Source organism: Mustela erminea, chromosome 16 (genome assembly GCF_009829155.1).
Source record: "Mustela erminea isolate mMusErm1 chromosome 16, mMusErm1.Pri, whole genome shotgun sequence".
Taxonomy (NCBI): domain Eukaryota; kingdom Metazoa; phylum Chordata; class Mammalia; order Carnivora; family Mustelidae; genus Mustela; species Mustela erminea.
In genome coordinates this window covers 42,897,969-42,913,815 of record NC_045629.1, presented here as the reverse complement: position 1 = coordinate 42,913,815, position 15,847 = coordinate 42,897,969, and positions in this window count along the sequence as shown.

Genomic DNA, 15,847 nt, shown 5'->3' with positions numbered 1-15,847 from the left:
CCACTGAGCCACCCAGGCGCCCCCGCACTTTCTATTCTTGATTTCTATTTAGTATTCTAGTCTCAGTATTTTCAGTTATCTTTCTCGCTAGCCCAGTTGAGAAGCAACAAATTAGATGAGGGCAGAGGAGGTTTCAAGTCAAAGTCATGCTAATGGAAGAGAGTAATGACAACTGACAGGAGGGCAGGTGACAGCAAAACTTAAATAGCAATGCAGAACTGCTGTGAACTAGCTTGGAATTGTTGGGTTTTGTCTGCAAGTTCAAGATGGATGCAATGGGGGTTGCCTTTAGCATGACAGCCAGGAAGAAGACATTGGAGGGAGGCACTCTTCCTTTGTGTTACTGCATTTGTGATTTGTAGCACTTCCTTTCAACTCTTTCTTAGAGTTTCTGTCCCTTCTTATGTTACCCATGTGTTCTGGCCTTGAACTGACTTTGCCTATCTACTTGCTTTCCCCATTAGAGTCCTTTATAGATAAATCATCAGTATTTTCAACTCCCTGTATGATAATTCCAACTTCTGTCATATCTGAGTCTGGTTCTGATGATGGTTTTTTCTCTTTGTACCAAGTTTTTTCTTGCCTTTAGTCAGATCTTATAGTTTTTTGTTGAAAGCTGGGCATGTTTGTATTGCATAATAAGAACTAAAGGAAATAGGTCTTTAGTGTGAGGGTTTATGTTAATCTGGGTAGGAGTTGGTCTGTGTATAATGCTTATTTTAGCTATAGGTGCCAGAGGCTTTAGGTTTTTGTTTGTTATTGGTTCTCTCTCTTGGCTTTGAGGCTTCCCTATGTACTACTTGAAGAGATTCTGAATTTTAAATTTTCTTTAGTTGTAATTCACTGTTATTACAATGGAGTCTGTTGGTGAGGTGATAGGGGGGGTGTGTGTGTGTGTGTGTGTGTTTCAAAAATTTGTTTAAAAATTGTGTGTAGGTGAAGTCATTTTCCCTAGAGAATAGGCCTTTGTTATGGTGATGTCTGTGGATGGGTTTCCCAATGATCTTGGCTAGGAGGGCATCTTTCTCAGATCCTTATTGTCAACCTGCTGGTGTTCCTGGAGGGAAAGCTCAGGAAAGTTCCTTGTCTCAAGACTATGGACCCCAGGAATTTCTCACTCTTATCCTAGTCTATGCTGAGTCTCCAGCAATTTGTCAGAATTACCAGTTCCTACCAATTTATGACTCCTGCAACTTCTGTTCTAGGTAAACAGATCTTGGTTGTTCTATTTTTTGGGATGTACCTATCTCTCCAGATTTCAGGGATGCAATTTGTCCCACTACCTCAATTTTATGATAGATCCAAGCAAATTAATTGATTTTCAGTTTGTCATTTTTTTTCTCCTTATAAGAATGGGAATGATGATCTTTACATGTCAGAGTTGAGATTAAAGTGCCTCACTCCAAGTCTCATGGTTTATATCCTAGTCCTGTTACTTCTAGTTCCAAAATATGTTTTGAAATATCCTCAGCTTTTGTCAAGACATCATGATTTTTTGTCTGGATCATTTCAGTAGTCTCCTGACCATTCTTGGTACCACCAGTAATGCATTCATGTTGTAGATCCTTTAAGTCTCATCTTTGACAGTCCTTATTAATACCTTCTAATGGCCCATCCACCTTAGTACAGGATACAGCATCCTACTACAGCCACTGCCTTACAGTGTTGTCCCTTAAAGTAGAAAAGACCACATGTTCAGTGTTTGGAGACAAGAATGTGGATGCGTTTTATAAGAAATAAGGAATTCTTCAATTTCTCTTGCTTTGATTAAATGATCCCTTTAAAGTGGGACATGTTCACAGAGGAAACCAGATCAAACAGAAATAAAACTCAGAACAGATTTTAATATATGATCTATTTATTGACAGAGCATACCTGTTTCTTCCTGATCACACTAACATACCCCAAATTTTTACTTGTACAGAGGAAGGGACTGGATTGAAACATCTTTTATTTTGGCCACAACTCCTATAAAGTTCTGAGGGTTGTGATTTGACACACATTTTGTTGAAGCATACACGAGAGACGACACAGGTAAGATGAGGGCCCCTAGCATAAGCATTTGACCTCTTTTCAACTTTAGGCACTCTTAACTCACTATCAAAGACCAAATGAAGTGATAACTGTAACGCACCAATAGTCTAGAATTTAGCTGGCCCTGGAGACATTGCATTAGTGTCCTGGGGGTGAGGTCTAAATTAGATGGCAGTCAGGTACGTATGTACACAGGAGCGGTCATTACTGCGGGCAGATGTGCACAGCTAATGGCTGGCAGTGGAGATTGCTGCAGGGGGAATTCCTTGATAAAAATGAGTTAAAATGAGACAATGGATTATCCAGAAGGGTACTTTTCTACAGACTACACTTTTATTGGTGAAGGCAATCAAAGGAAAAATATTGAGCTATTAAAAATGAAAGCCACTATAATGTATTTATTTAATATCATCTATGTAGCACAAACTGTATGCCTATATATGAATTTTTTCTTAGGCTATGTAAACTAAAGGAGATACTGCTCTTATTTTTTCCCCCAAACAAATGTAGATGGGAGGCTGGTACATTAAAGCAATGCAGGAACCTAATGTACTGGGGCAGAGGGACTACTTGCAAAAGAGTTAAATCTTTATGCTTGTAAGCCAAACTACCCATGATCTCATTACACCGCAGAGAGCTTGCAAGCATTGCTCCCCAATCACAAAGAAAAATCAGCGCACAAGTGACCTGTGTATTAGCATCTCTGCAAATCTCAAGCAGGAGCTGAGATTTATATACACTTCACACACCCCTGAGGAAAGACCCATTTTATGCCATTGATAGGCCAGATGTATTTTTCTCTGTGAAATGTGATCAGAATGTAATTAGAACAAAATACACTGTGTATTCAAAAACAAATAGACAGTATTCTTTAAAACTCCGTGGTAATTTAGAACAGGCAGCAATATCAAATTATAGGAGTTGTATGGAAGGCGTATTACCGTGTGATTGGGCCGGTGTGGTTAGATTAGCGACACTGCACTGGTTAGTTCTACAGCCACTGAGATGAATTGAAAATTTCACATGTCCAGAAAATCTTTGTCTCTGAATATAATTACTTCTGTGAAAAAATATCTTGCATTAGATAGTGTGATTCCTTAAAAATGCCAAAATGTGGATTGGAGTCCTTTTTTTTTTTTTTCTTCCTCAAAACCAATTTTACATGGAAGGAAGAAATTGAAGATGGCTTTGGGGGAAAAATACACACATTTGTAACAGAACTTGCTAGAGCAGTACACAGGCTGCTATTATTCTGCATCTGTGCATTTTACTGTAACAACGTGATTAATGTGGTTTAAATTTTGAACTTATGGACTCGACTGTTTTAGTGTCATATTAAAATACACAAAAACCTGACACATCTATTTTCTATGTAATCCCAAGGAGTAAAAAATTATATGCATATTTGTAATGTTCAGGCTTTTGAATAGACTGTGTGACATAAGCATGGACAGTTATATACTGAATAAAACATGAATAAAACATGGTCAAATGTATAAACAACACAGACACCAGCCAAAAGAATTGTCTGTGTGCAAGATGAATTAGAATGAAAATTCATCCTTTAATCTCTTCCAGACTTTGGGTCACAATATTTTGTATAAGACTGAATATAGGAAATATTAAGGGGGGGGCATAATTTATAACCTGTGTACTACAAGGATTTTAATCCTCAGTTTTATATGAACCAGAAAGATGAGTTAAAACATTGTTAATGTTTCTAAACCTCTCTGAAGAGGTCCAAAGAGAGTATGGATTAGTGGCAATGAATTTAAAGACAGGATTAACAAGGGTTGCTTCGGAATTGAAGGTATTAAGAACCAACTTTACAAAGCAGAATATTCTCATAAGCAGATTTGAGCATCATCTGGGACTATCGATGAGTTCCAAGAAACCAGCACCCCATCGCCTTGCTCTGGTATTGGTCAAAACCTTGCTGCTGTGAACAATGTCTAGAGAAAAGGAAAGTTTGTGGGTGCCCATTGAAGACTGACACAAGACCTGGGGCGGTTTAAAATTCTTTGATAGTCCTCTCACTGACAGGCAGGGTCATGCCTGTCCCATCTGCATTTGGGTGGGTCTTAGACTGCTTGGACCCATGGAATGCAGCAGAAGGAATGCGGTGTGATTCTGAAGCTTGGTCAGGAAAGGCCATGCAGCGTCCACCTGGTCCCCTTTGGAATGCACGGGCAGTTGAGCCTGCCCCTGGCTGCACCTTGAGGTTTTCCCAAGCACAGAGGAGCAGAGACAAGCCATCCTTCCTTCTCCTTCACCCAGTCTCTCGTCCAGGGAAGCCATGGGAATGGTAAAGTTACTGCACACGACTTAGTTTTGGGGATGTTGGGCTCAGGACAGCAGTCACTGGAGCAAGTCAGGAGTTCCCAAACTGACCTTTAACAATGGCCACTTGGGGAGCAAGTTAAAAACAGATTCCCCTGTTTCACTCGTGGGCATTCTGACTCACTAGGTCTGGCTGGGAGTAGGGGTGGAGAAATCTCTTTTTAACAAGTAGCACGGAAAGTTAACTATGATAAAATGACTCCAAGATGCCGCATGATTTGTTGGTCAATTTTGACATATGAATTTTTCATGACAAACCTATTTCTTTGATTACTTGGAATGGGCTCACGGGGCTGTTATTTCCCTTATTTTAAGACTGTAGAGCACACCACTTAAATGCCTATCTATTTTTCTAGTCCCAGTTGTGAAAAAGCAGTGAACAAGACAAGACACTCTCATTAAGTACTAAATCAGAGCGGCAAGAGGGAGGAAAAGGAGGTTTGGCATAGAAGGGAGTTTTATGGAGGACGTGGGGCTGCAGTGAGGCCTTCGATGCTGGCAGCACTGGGCGTGGCTTAGAGGAGAAGGAAGGTCTCACTGGTGGAGGATGGAAGCGAGACGGAAGGCAGACAGTGAATGATTGCATCACAGCACTAGCGATACGGGATTGTGCGTGTGTATTACTACTATTACTTCTAACAACAACGACGGCAACCCAGACCATCTTTTATTTATTGAGTGTTTCCTTTGTGTGCATTGCCCTCTTTTGCTCTCGTCTGTCTCCTGCCTTCCTAGTGCCAACACTGCATTGCTCCTGTTTGTATCCTGCATGTGGTCGCCAGGCCCACAAATGTTTGTTGAATAATAATGATGATGATGAGGATAAGAGCTGATAAGAAGTAATATTTACGGGGCACTTCCTATGGGCCTGACTTTGTGCTAGGCACTTTAAGCAGATTATCCTAGTGCATCCTAATAGTAAATCTGCCATGGAGTAAGATCCTTATTGCCATTTTGTAGAAGTCAGATCTGAGGCAGATTTGTGACTTGCCCAAAGTCATGCAGAGTGGAAATGGTGTGCCCTGTGTTCTGACCTATGCAGCTGGACTTTGAACTTGACTCTGAATCTGAAACTTGACTTTGACAAAGCTGTAAAAGAGAAGGAATAGAGTCTGTCCCTCTTGACCCCTCTGCATACTGCCTCTACGTGGGGCACTCTTCTCATCTTTCTTTGCCCAGTGAGTACCTACCATCCCGCACTATCCTTTCCTCTGACGCTTACTGCCAGACAGAAAGGATGGACGTTTCCTGCACTATGTTGAACAATCCCATAAAAAAATGCCAATAGCATGCCAGCTAAGAAACACTGCGTAGTAGCACTAACTAAAAACTCGAAAGGAAGCCCCTGCCCCCAATATTTACAGGGGTCAGGTGGTGGTTACTTTTCTTTTATTAGTAAGCAGAGGAAATATTTTCTCCTGATCCTCTTCAAGTGCCAAACTTACAGGGAACAGTTTTATTTAAGAACTGATTCCACAGATGCCTAAAAACAGTAGCATTTTAACTTTGGGGTATGAATTTAAAGATATTTTAATCTTCTAGTTCTTAATAAAGTCTGTTCATCTGTCCATGTGATCCCTCATTTAGTCAACAAATATTTATTAAACATTTTTCAGGCAAAGCACTCTTCTAGGCTTAGGAGCTAGAGCAGGAACGAGACAGGCTAAGACCCCGTCCTCACGCAAGAGGGAGTTTACAACCTTAAAATTGCAAGGGGGGAGAAAACATGAGAGGGAGGATTCAATTGCTTCTTTTGCAGCAAGAATTATTTATGTGGGATCCCTGAAAATATAACTAGGGCCACATTTCTTCATAACTAGACAAGCTTATAACCCCAAGGGTGTACGCACTGTCCGTGCCTTGCAAGAGAGGTAGATGTAGACTGTGTCATTAAAGCCGATTGCTCCCACATACCCAGGGCTGTTTGGGGACTAAGAGAATTGAGGATTTATTTAGAACTCAGAGAACAGAAGAGTTGGCACCTGTAGGAAATCTTGCCAGTGCAGTTATGTTAATATCATAAATATTTCAGTAAAATCAGTGGTTAAAAGGATATCAACGTTGACCTAATTGGTTGCAAATAAGGCAAAACCGAGACTGCCAAGAATCCTTTTAAAGCTGAATTTGATGTACTTTGTTCAGCTCATTTTCCCCAAACCTCTTTGTTGGGGTTAGCCACGCAGGAAGAATATAGGTAGAAGACGGTGGTTTTGTTGCCATCATTGTTGTCACCATGATTACTTTGTGTTTTTGTGTGTGTGTGTATGTGTGTGTGTGGTGATACATCAGATAATGTCTTTCTTAATTTGATGGACCAGAAGAAAGCAAGCTAAGATAGTTTGCTTTTCACTAGTTTGATGTAATTGAGAGAGGGAGACCAAGAGAGATATTTCCTACCTATGCCTAAAACCAAAGATACAAAAATGGGGTAAAGAGATGCTACTGCTAGAAAAAGATAACAGAGCCAAATTGTACCACATTGAGGGGATGCTGTTGTGGCAGGATCATTTCTTGAGATACGGCCTGTGTTTTGCTTCTCCTGTGCCTGACCAGGAGGTGGTCATTCCTTGGGTCACTTATCCCAGGGGACGTTGGAGCTGGGAGGTTAACTTCACTTCTTGTCTTTGGTGAAAACCTAAAGCCTAAACTGATTATACTCAAGTGTCCTGGAGATCAGGACAGAAAGAGAGAGAGAGAGAGGAAAAGTAGAGAGAGAGAGAGAGAGAGTAGAGAGGTAAGAGAAGAAAGAGCAGGAGAGAGGAGGGATCTTCTAGACCTGGCAGGATCTTGGCATAGCGGATTCTTGGACTCTGTTCTCTCGCCCCGGGCCTTGGAGGGAATGGCAGTATAGAAGACTGGACCCTCGGCGCAGGGTTTGCTAGTCAAGCCAAGGATTCCATGTCTGTTTCTACATAGGACCCTTGAAGTCATTGTCCCTATTGGGACAAAGTGAGCCTGGGCCCTAAAGCAGCAGCTGTACCCATACGGATGGGAGACTGGAGGTCTGACTTTGTTTTCTGGGCACATAGGTGCCTCTCACGTTTCTGTGAAATTTTGGAGTGGGGAAGATGTCAAGAATGGGGAAAGGTCAGAGAGCGTGACCCACTTGCAAGGTGCTGACATACTACTGTTTCATGGGTGCTGGCAGAACATGGACTTAGAGGTCGCCCATGAAGCAGCAGTCCTCACAGTAGTCCTAGCAGCCGGAGCACCAGCATTTTTGTGTCGCCTCTTGGAGCTGCAGTGCCCACAGGGTGCTGGGATGGAAGCTGGGTGATACCTGCCCATGTGGTTGCTTGTGTTGTGGGAAGAGGAACCTTGAGCTTGGGGAATACCAGTCCTGTGTCACGGGCAGGAAGGTATGTGCCCTTTGCTCTGGAGATACCACGTATGTCTTCCAATATTGTTTGCTATATAAAACATCTTTGAAAAGATGATTTGGAACAAAGGGAAGTCAGTCCACTGCTCATTAGATGTGCAGAAACATTAAAGACCCATGGAAAATTGTGTCCCAACAGAGAGGACATTCTGTAATGACTGAGACTAAATCTCTGCTTTGTAATAGGGACTTGAAGCCAGATTTAATTTGGCTAAAAGAAAATAAAGAATATGACATTTCTTAAAAACAGTCTGTGGAATACCTTTTATACCTATGGTGCTATTACTGGCCAAGCACGGTGCCCATGTATTATGTGACTTTTGGAGTCAGACAGATTTGAGTTCAAACTCCGGTCATCCCTTCCTGAGGTGGTTACTTAACCCTCAGCCTCAAGCTGCTCACCTTTGAACCAGGAATAACAATTTCTGCCTTGAAGATGGTGTGAGAAATCAATGCGGTGATGCCTGGGAAGAGCTTATCACATTGCCTGGCATGAAGTAATGTTTGGATTATTATATATATTATATAATCCAAATAATAGTCATATTTAATAATCATATATAATCCAAATGTTTGGGAGCTATGATTTAAGGCAGATAGTGCATAACACTAAATGTGTGTGGCAAATGGGGTAATTGAAGGTAGGAAAAGAGAGAAGGCCTCTTTTTCAAGTCTTTTGTCTTTGCTCTGAGGTTCTCATTCTTTTGAATCAGAAGGCTATTTTTTTTTTAAAAGATTTTATTTATTTATTTGAGGGAGAATGAGTGAGAGCATGAGAGAGGAGAAGGTCAGAGGGAGAAGCAGACTCCCCAAGGAGCTGAGAGCCCAATGCAGGACTCGATCCTGGAAGTCCGGGATCATGACCTGAGCCGAAGGCAGTTGCTCAACCAACTGAGCCACCGAGGTGCCCTGAATCAGAAGGCTTTTTGACTGGGCATCTTGGCTTTGAAGAAGATTCAAGTTTTCTGTACTTGTGTCCCTCACATCTTTGAGTTGGTGTAAAAAATGGAAACATTATTGCTTTGCCCAGAAAATCAGGGCTAACAACAGGAAGACCTGAAAAATCCAGACTGACCCCAGAATAAACCCTCACAGTAGTGGACACAGGCTAGAGATCATGCAAGCAGGCATGAATTACTTATCACCAGTGTGACCAAACAGTGGAGTCCTCAGCTGGAATGTAGCTCAAGAAGGTCCCAGTCACCTGTGACTGGGAACATTTGTACAATATAAGAACAAATTTTGTATATACATCATGGTGACTATAATTAGTAATACTGTATCATATAGTTGAATGTTGCTAAGGGAGTAGATCTTAAAATTTCTCATCACAAGAAAAAAATTATAACTCTATGGAGTGACGGATTGTAATTAGACTCATTGTGGTGATCATTTCATAATATATATAAATATTGAATCATTATGTTGTACACCTGAAACTAATTTAATGTTTTCTGTCAACCGTATTTCAAAAAAAGGAGCTAATCTTATGTTTTATGTGTGTCACGATGTGTATATGGTTGGGAAGCACTGATGTAAGAATTGAGAACTTGGGGTCCACATTAGGAAGACTGTAGAGGTAGGAGGTGATATGCAAAGTATCCCTAAAAAGCTCAGATGGAATTTCAGATTTATCAAACCCAAGCAGGGATGGGGAAGTGAATTCTAGGATTCCAGGAAGGCAAATTATTTGCCATGGAGTTGCTCACGTGGGGTTGCCCATGCACAGTTGTGTAATGTAGTGGATCCCATAGGAGGATCCAGCTGTCAGGCCACAAGAACCCTGGCGTTTAGAGGTAGCGGTTCTACTTCTGCCAGTGGGCTTGGGTGCCTGGGACTTATTTGTAGGGCAAAATACTGCCATTTACAAAGCAGAAATCTCTTTATCTGGGAACTACGGTGCCGATGCCAGAGTGAACCTGGAAACCAGTATAAAGCCCTATCCACTGCCCAGGCTAGTAGCTTAAGGCTCCTTGTCATCCTCAATATAGGGCAAGTGGACAAGTTTGGTGCCCAAGGCTGGAGTAGGGCCAGATTTTAAAGTAAAGGCTTAAGTGGGCTTAGGTTTGAATGTTAGCAAGGAAGCCAGGCAGGGGGCCAGGCAGACCACAAAACCCCCCTTTCTGTAGGGCTCTTGTGGCAGTGTAGTCTAGAATCCACCAGCTGATCGTGTCCCACCCCCGTATCAGTAAATAGCTTTGTTCCTTGCTGGAGCTGAAGAACATTTAAGTTCTATTCTGCCACATCAGATCACAAGATTTTTTTTTTTTTTAATTGAGTGGGTTAAGTAATAAGCTCAGATAATCACGCTCAGCCCTTGTAACAGCATTTGAGTCATTTATTAATGCAGGGACATTAAGCTGCTCTATTATAAATACAGGATAATTACCCAGATGATGTGTGAAGCTCTTTCCAAATTTCTTTTCTTTATTTAGTCCAACATAAGAACTAACATATGGTGCCTTTGCCATGAGTGCATGTGGGCGAGGTCAATTATGAAGAAAGCAAAAACTGATTGATCAGTGGGTGTGGTTTCAAGAATCAATCATCAATAAAGACATTAAGGCCTTCTGGTATGACTGGAACCAGGTATTGGGGGCACAGAGACAAAAAGTGGAATCCCTGAGTCTATGCCCCAAAGAATTTCTAATCTAGTAGGGAAAGGAAAGCTATGCCAAAGGAGTCACCTAGGGTGAGTGAGAATTTGGGAACCCTTGGAGATGCTTGGAAATGCCAACCACCAACCGCTGGAGGAAGGTAGGCATTTACAAAGACAGCAGCTCACATCTCTGATTTTTATCTTCTCTTTAAGGTGGGGAGGGCTCTTTAAAAAATTAAGGGTTCAATCCAGTGTAAGGAAGGTAGTTGTGAGAAGAGGCAATCCTTTAGAGAAACAACAGCAGCAGCAATGAAAAAAAAGTAAATCTTGGACTCACAGCTTTGATGCTCTTTGAGAGAGTCTGAATGAAAGGTCTAAGATCTGTGCTAAGAGATTTAGAAAAATTTCTTACCCTATAAACTTTCTGTTTTTTTTTTTTTTTAAAGCTTTCCCTGCCCTGCCTTCCCCATGGTGATTATGTGTATTGCTTGGGTGAGGAAAACAAATTTCAGGAGATTGGAGCTGGCGGACTGTTGGTAATGGGAATTGTAAGAGTAAGCGTTCAGCTGTTTGCTGTGCTGGTTGTACCAGAATTCCCCTGTCACTCCCAGAACGCTGCCTTACACCTGATTTGTGGGAGAGGGAGGAGGAAGGGGGGCCGCATCTCACTTTGGTGTGGATATGGGCTGGAGAGAGGAGAGTGACCGAAAGAGGCAAGACAACAGAGGCCGAGAGACGTCCCTGAAAGCAGGCAATCCAAGCAAAGGGAGATTTGGGAAATAGAGTTCTTTTGAGAGTCCTGAGATCCTGTGGTGATGTTAAATCATGCTTGAGAATTTTTTAAATTGATGCTAAGCCTGTGCCACCATCTTTGCCTCCTTGGTGCCAGAGGTTTTATGGGGACACCTAGGGAGCTGACATTTGACTTGTAAAGGCCCCCGTGTTTTATTTTGGGCCAAAAAGAAAGGGGTGGGTACTGCAGAGACTGTCCAACTCCACAGCCAACACTGATGGGGCGGGGGACTCAAAAGGGTGGTATAGAAGGGCAGAAAGGTAAGCAGACCTTCCCATCACTGTGGTCTGTGGTGGAGAAGAAAAGGAAGACTGCCATGCAGCTTAAGAAATTGTCCTGGAGGGCGCCTCAGTGGCTCAGTTGGTTGGGCATCTTCGGGCCGCTGGGGTCATGATCCCGGACTCCTGTGGGATCACAGAGTCGCACATCGGGGTCCCCACTCAGCAGGGAGTCTGCTTCTCCCTCTGCCCTTTAGCCTACTTGTGTTTTCTCTTGCTCTCTCTCAAGTAAACAATTAAAATCTTTTTTTTTTTTTAAAGATTTCATTTATTTATTTGACAGACAGAGATCACAAGCAGGCAGAGAGGCAGGCAGAGAGAGAGGAAGGGAAGCAGGCTCCCTACGGAGCCTTGAACCCAACTTGGGGCTCAATCTCAGGACCCTGGGGTCATGACCTGGGCTGAAGGCAGAGGCTTTAATCCACTGACCCACCCAGGCTCCCCAACAATTAATATCTTAATAAAAAAAATTGTCCTGGATACCTGCGCAGTTTCCACAGGGAGCAGTTGCCCTCCTGTGCTGTCTGCCCCCATAACACATCCATTATAGATTCAGAGAAGCGGGGGGGCCACCGGGGCTTCTTGGAAGAGACCTGGCCTCAGTTTGCTTGGAAAGAGTAAGAGGGCTTTGGCTGGACAAAGAGGAGAAATAATTTAATACTAGCCCCTGTGTGCCAGGCCCTTGCTATTTTACATGTTACTTCCTTTAATCTTTGGACAGTTTCGTCTCTTTCATTTCTTTCTTCCTTCCCTCCCTCTTTTCTCTCTTCACTCTTCTCTCCTTCCTCCCCTTCCCTCCTTTCTCTTTTCTCCTTTTCCTTTCCCTTTCCTTTCTTTTCGTTTGTTCTTTTTTGCCAGTTTGTTTGTGTCTCACTGACGCCGGTGCTCGGGCTCTGACCGTGCACCGCCGCTGCCTCGGCTCCCGCGGCTTGGTCTGCGGGTTCTCCGTGGGCTTGTTCAGCTGGGGGCCCCCGGCACGGGGCTTTCTGGGCCGCGGGTCCAGGGGTTGTACTTCTGACCCTTGTGGAAGTTCTGGAGGTTCTCCTTCTGCGTCTGGTCGATGCCGGTAAGGACAGGGGCTGTGGGATGTCTCAGAGCTTGGACGTCGAGGGGCTGGGCCAGCTCCACCTTCCGGTCCTCCTGCTGATTAAGCAGCTCCTCCTACTTACCGGGAAGGTCTCGAGCCTTAATCTTGGCCATGTCCGCACAATCCGCTGCGGCTGCCGACCACTGGACAGTTTATTTACCACATGAACAAATGAGGTATAGAGAGATGTTTTCTGGTAAGTGATGGAGCTAAGTTTCATATCTAAGAACCTTTAGGGCCTAAGAATGTTCTTAGTTTCTATACTCTGGGTCTCCTTAGGTTAGACTGCATAGTTCTAAACTGGGGACAATACTTTTCTTTGGGGGGCTATTTTGGAAAGTGAGGAAGGGGGGTAATTTAGGGTTGTCACATGAGATTGCCAGTGGAGATTCTTTGAGAATTTAGTGGAAGGGCCAGCGTTGCAAATTCTCCACTGTGGAGAATTGCCCCCAGTGTGGGTAGTTCCACTAAGAAGCACTAGAAAGTTTAAGTGTGGTAGGTAAGGCGGTGGGAAATGGAAATTGCCCACAATAGGGGACATAGAGGGGCTGAGTGGAGACTTGTCTAATCAGTGCCAACTCAGACTGGGGAGAAGAGTTTGCTTCTGAAATGTTTCCAGCCCTTTCCCATTTCTGCTGGCTGGTCCTTTGACTTAGCTGGGTTTTGCTTGTTTGTTTTTGAAGAGCTCATCCTTATTCTTTAGATCTCAGAGCAAATATAATCTTCTCAAGTTGGTCTTTGCAACCCGGGGATCAGTTTATTTCAGCATTCTTGTATTGTCACCTATTGCTGTGTAACGAATTTCCCCTGCAATCAACAGCTTAAAACAGTTAGACTTATTGGCAATCTTAGTTTTTCCATGTGTCAAGAATCTGGGAGCTGGTAGTCAGGCTCAGGATCTTTCCAGAAGATGCAGTTAGCTTGTTGGCTGGGGCTGAGTCATCTGAAGGGCTGAAAGAGCCACTTCTAAGACTCTTCACACTGCTGTTGGTGGGCCTGGGTTCTTCGCTGGCTGTTTGTCATGGACAAGTCTACTTGCCGTAGGCTTTCTGAGTGTTTTCAGTAAATGGCAGTTGGCTTTCCCCCTGTGAGAGCGTGAGAGCATGAGGTGACCAAATAGAAACCACACTGTCTATTATAACCCTTGAAAGTGACATATCATTACTTCTTTTGTATTCTATTGGTTAGACCAACTCTGTCAAATTTGAGAGGGGACTGCACAGGGTTTAAATATCAAAAGGAGGGATTCAGTGGGGGCCATCTTGGAAGCTGGTGACCACAATCCTGCTTATTTACTTCACAGCACTTATCCAAATCTTGGATTCTCTTATCTGTTTACTCATTGGTTGGTGATCTCTTGCTGGCTAGCAGAAAGTTGTACTAAGGCAGAGACACTTACCTGGCTCGCTTTTGAATGTCTAGCCTCTAGAAGAGTGTCTGGCACAATAAATATTGTCGAAAGAACGAATATGTGAGTCAACCACATGGTAAAGTCTAGGAAGCCACTAACCAACCTTCATTCCTCTATCTAAATTTGTTTTTGTCACATTAGTTTGTGATCCTGTTAAGAATGACTTAGGTCACTGACTGGACAGAGGCAGGAGCTTGATACAGATATCTAGTTCTTTTTTTTTTTTTTTTACTTGATAAGTGATTTTAAAGAATTGGCTGTATTCTTAGTCTTTCTTTTTCATTCTGTCAGATACATGTGCTAGTAATAAAAATAGTCTGGTGTAGTACATCATAGTTTCAAAATTGCTTTCACATTCTACCTTCCATTTGATCTTAATGCCGTGTTTAAACGTTGGTAGAACTTGTATTTACAGATGAGCTATTGGAGGTTTGGAAAGGTCAGAGATTTACTAAGGGATATACTTAGTGGGTAACATGGGGACCTAAACAAAGCCTCTGCCTCCAAATCAAGGACACTGCCCCTGAGCCCAGATTGCCTGGGTTTAATGCTTGCATGATACTTCCCTTATGATAATTTTTGATAGTCTTATATAAAATGATATTCTCAGAATAGCTATCTCAGAATAACTTACTTTCTTTCCTACATGCATGGACTGTTTCTTGTATACCAGGGTGATTGCTTTAACTTACCATTATGGCATGGGCTTTGAAGTGTTTATTTTATTTAATTTAGTTATCATTTATTTGAATGCCTGCTCTGTATACCAGAACGGTGTTAGTGCTGCATACAAAAAAGGTGAATAAAATATGTGCCTTGATTTTAAAGAATGACCTTTTGTGTGTGTGTGTGTGTGTGTGTGTGTGTGTGTGTGTTTTCTTTTCCTAATTATAAAAGCAACTTAGGTGTTTTTCAGAATTTTTGAAAAATATGGAAATGTGTAAGGAAGAAAAGGAAATCACCTGTAAACCAACTTACCATTAACATTTTGTAGTCTTTCCTTCCAATGTTTCACTTATATGCATAGGTACATGTATATGTATATGTCAGTATGTACTTTCCTATAATATTTTAATGCAAGAAAAAATAACATTAGATTTTTTTTTTCAATCCCATTAAAAAAGACTTAGCCCCTAATTTACCTGGTCTTAGGTTGGTTAACGACTCCCTTGAGGTTGTAGAAAACCCTGAGAGTGTGCATAGTCTGGGAAAATTAGGAGAAAATTCAGTCCATTGGGGTCCCAGCCCTCGTAGACCATTCAGTGGTGGAGGCTTCTCGGTGTCAGGGCTCACAAGGGACTGTTGAGATCCCATATCTCCAGGACCCATGCCATCCCATTGGGCACATTGAAGAGAGCCAGGGAGCAGAAACCCAAGGCTTGACTCTTCCCGTTCCGGTCTTAAAAAATCTAACTCTCCCCTGAGTCTCTTTTACACCTTTAGTCATATCCTTCCACAGAGGTCCACCTGGCTCACTTTTGCTGTGTGACTGAAATACCAAAGATGTTAACTCCTTTTTGGAACAAGAGTGTCCAACCTCACAGACCTTGCTATTCTTCAGTGAAAGGGGAGGGTCCTCTTGCTAATGATTACTCAGCAGGAAAAAAAAGAGAAGATGATAATTTATTAATTATACATATTACTTTCTGTATTTCTCTCAACCTATATTTAAATTTAAATGATACCGTGTGTAGTTTTATATTCTGCTTTTAAACTTGATGCCATAATATGAACATCTCTGACATTATCAAATATTTTACATGAAACCATATTTTCCTACATTTTGACATCCTAAAGAGTTCTGAAATCAACATTTTTGAACATAAATCTTCATTTAAACCTTATGATCAGTTTTAGAATAAATGATGGGTTTCTGTTCTTAAAAAGTTCACGCCTGGCTTGGGAATAAGAGGAAAAAATGAGAGA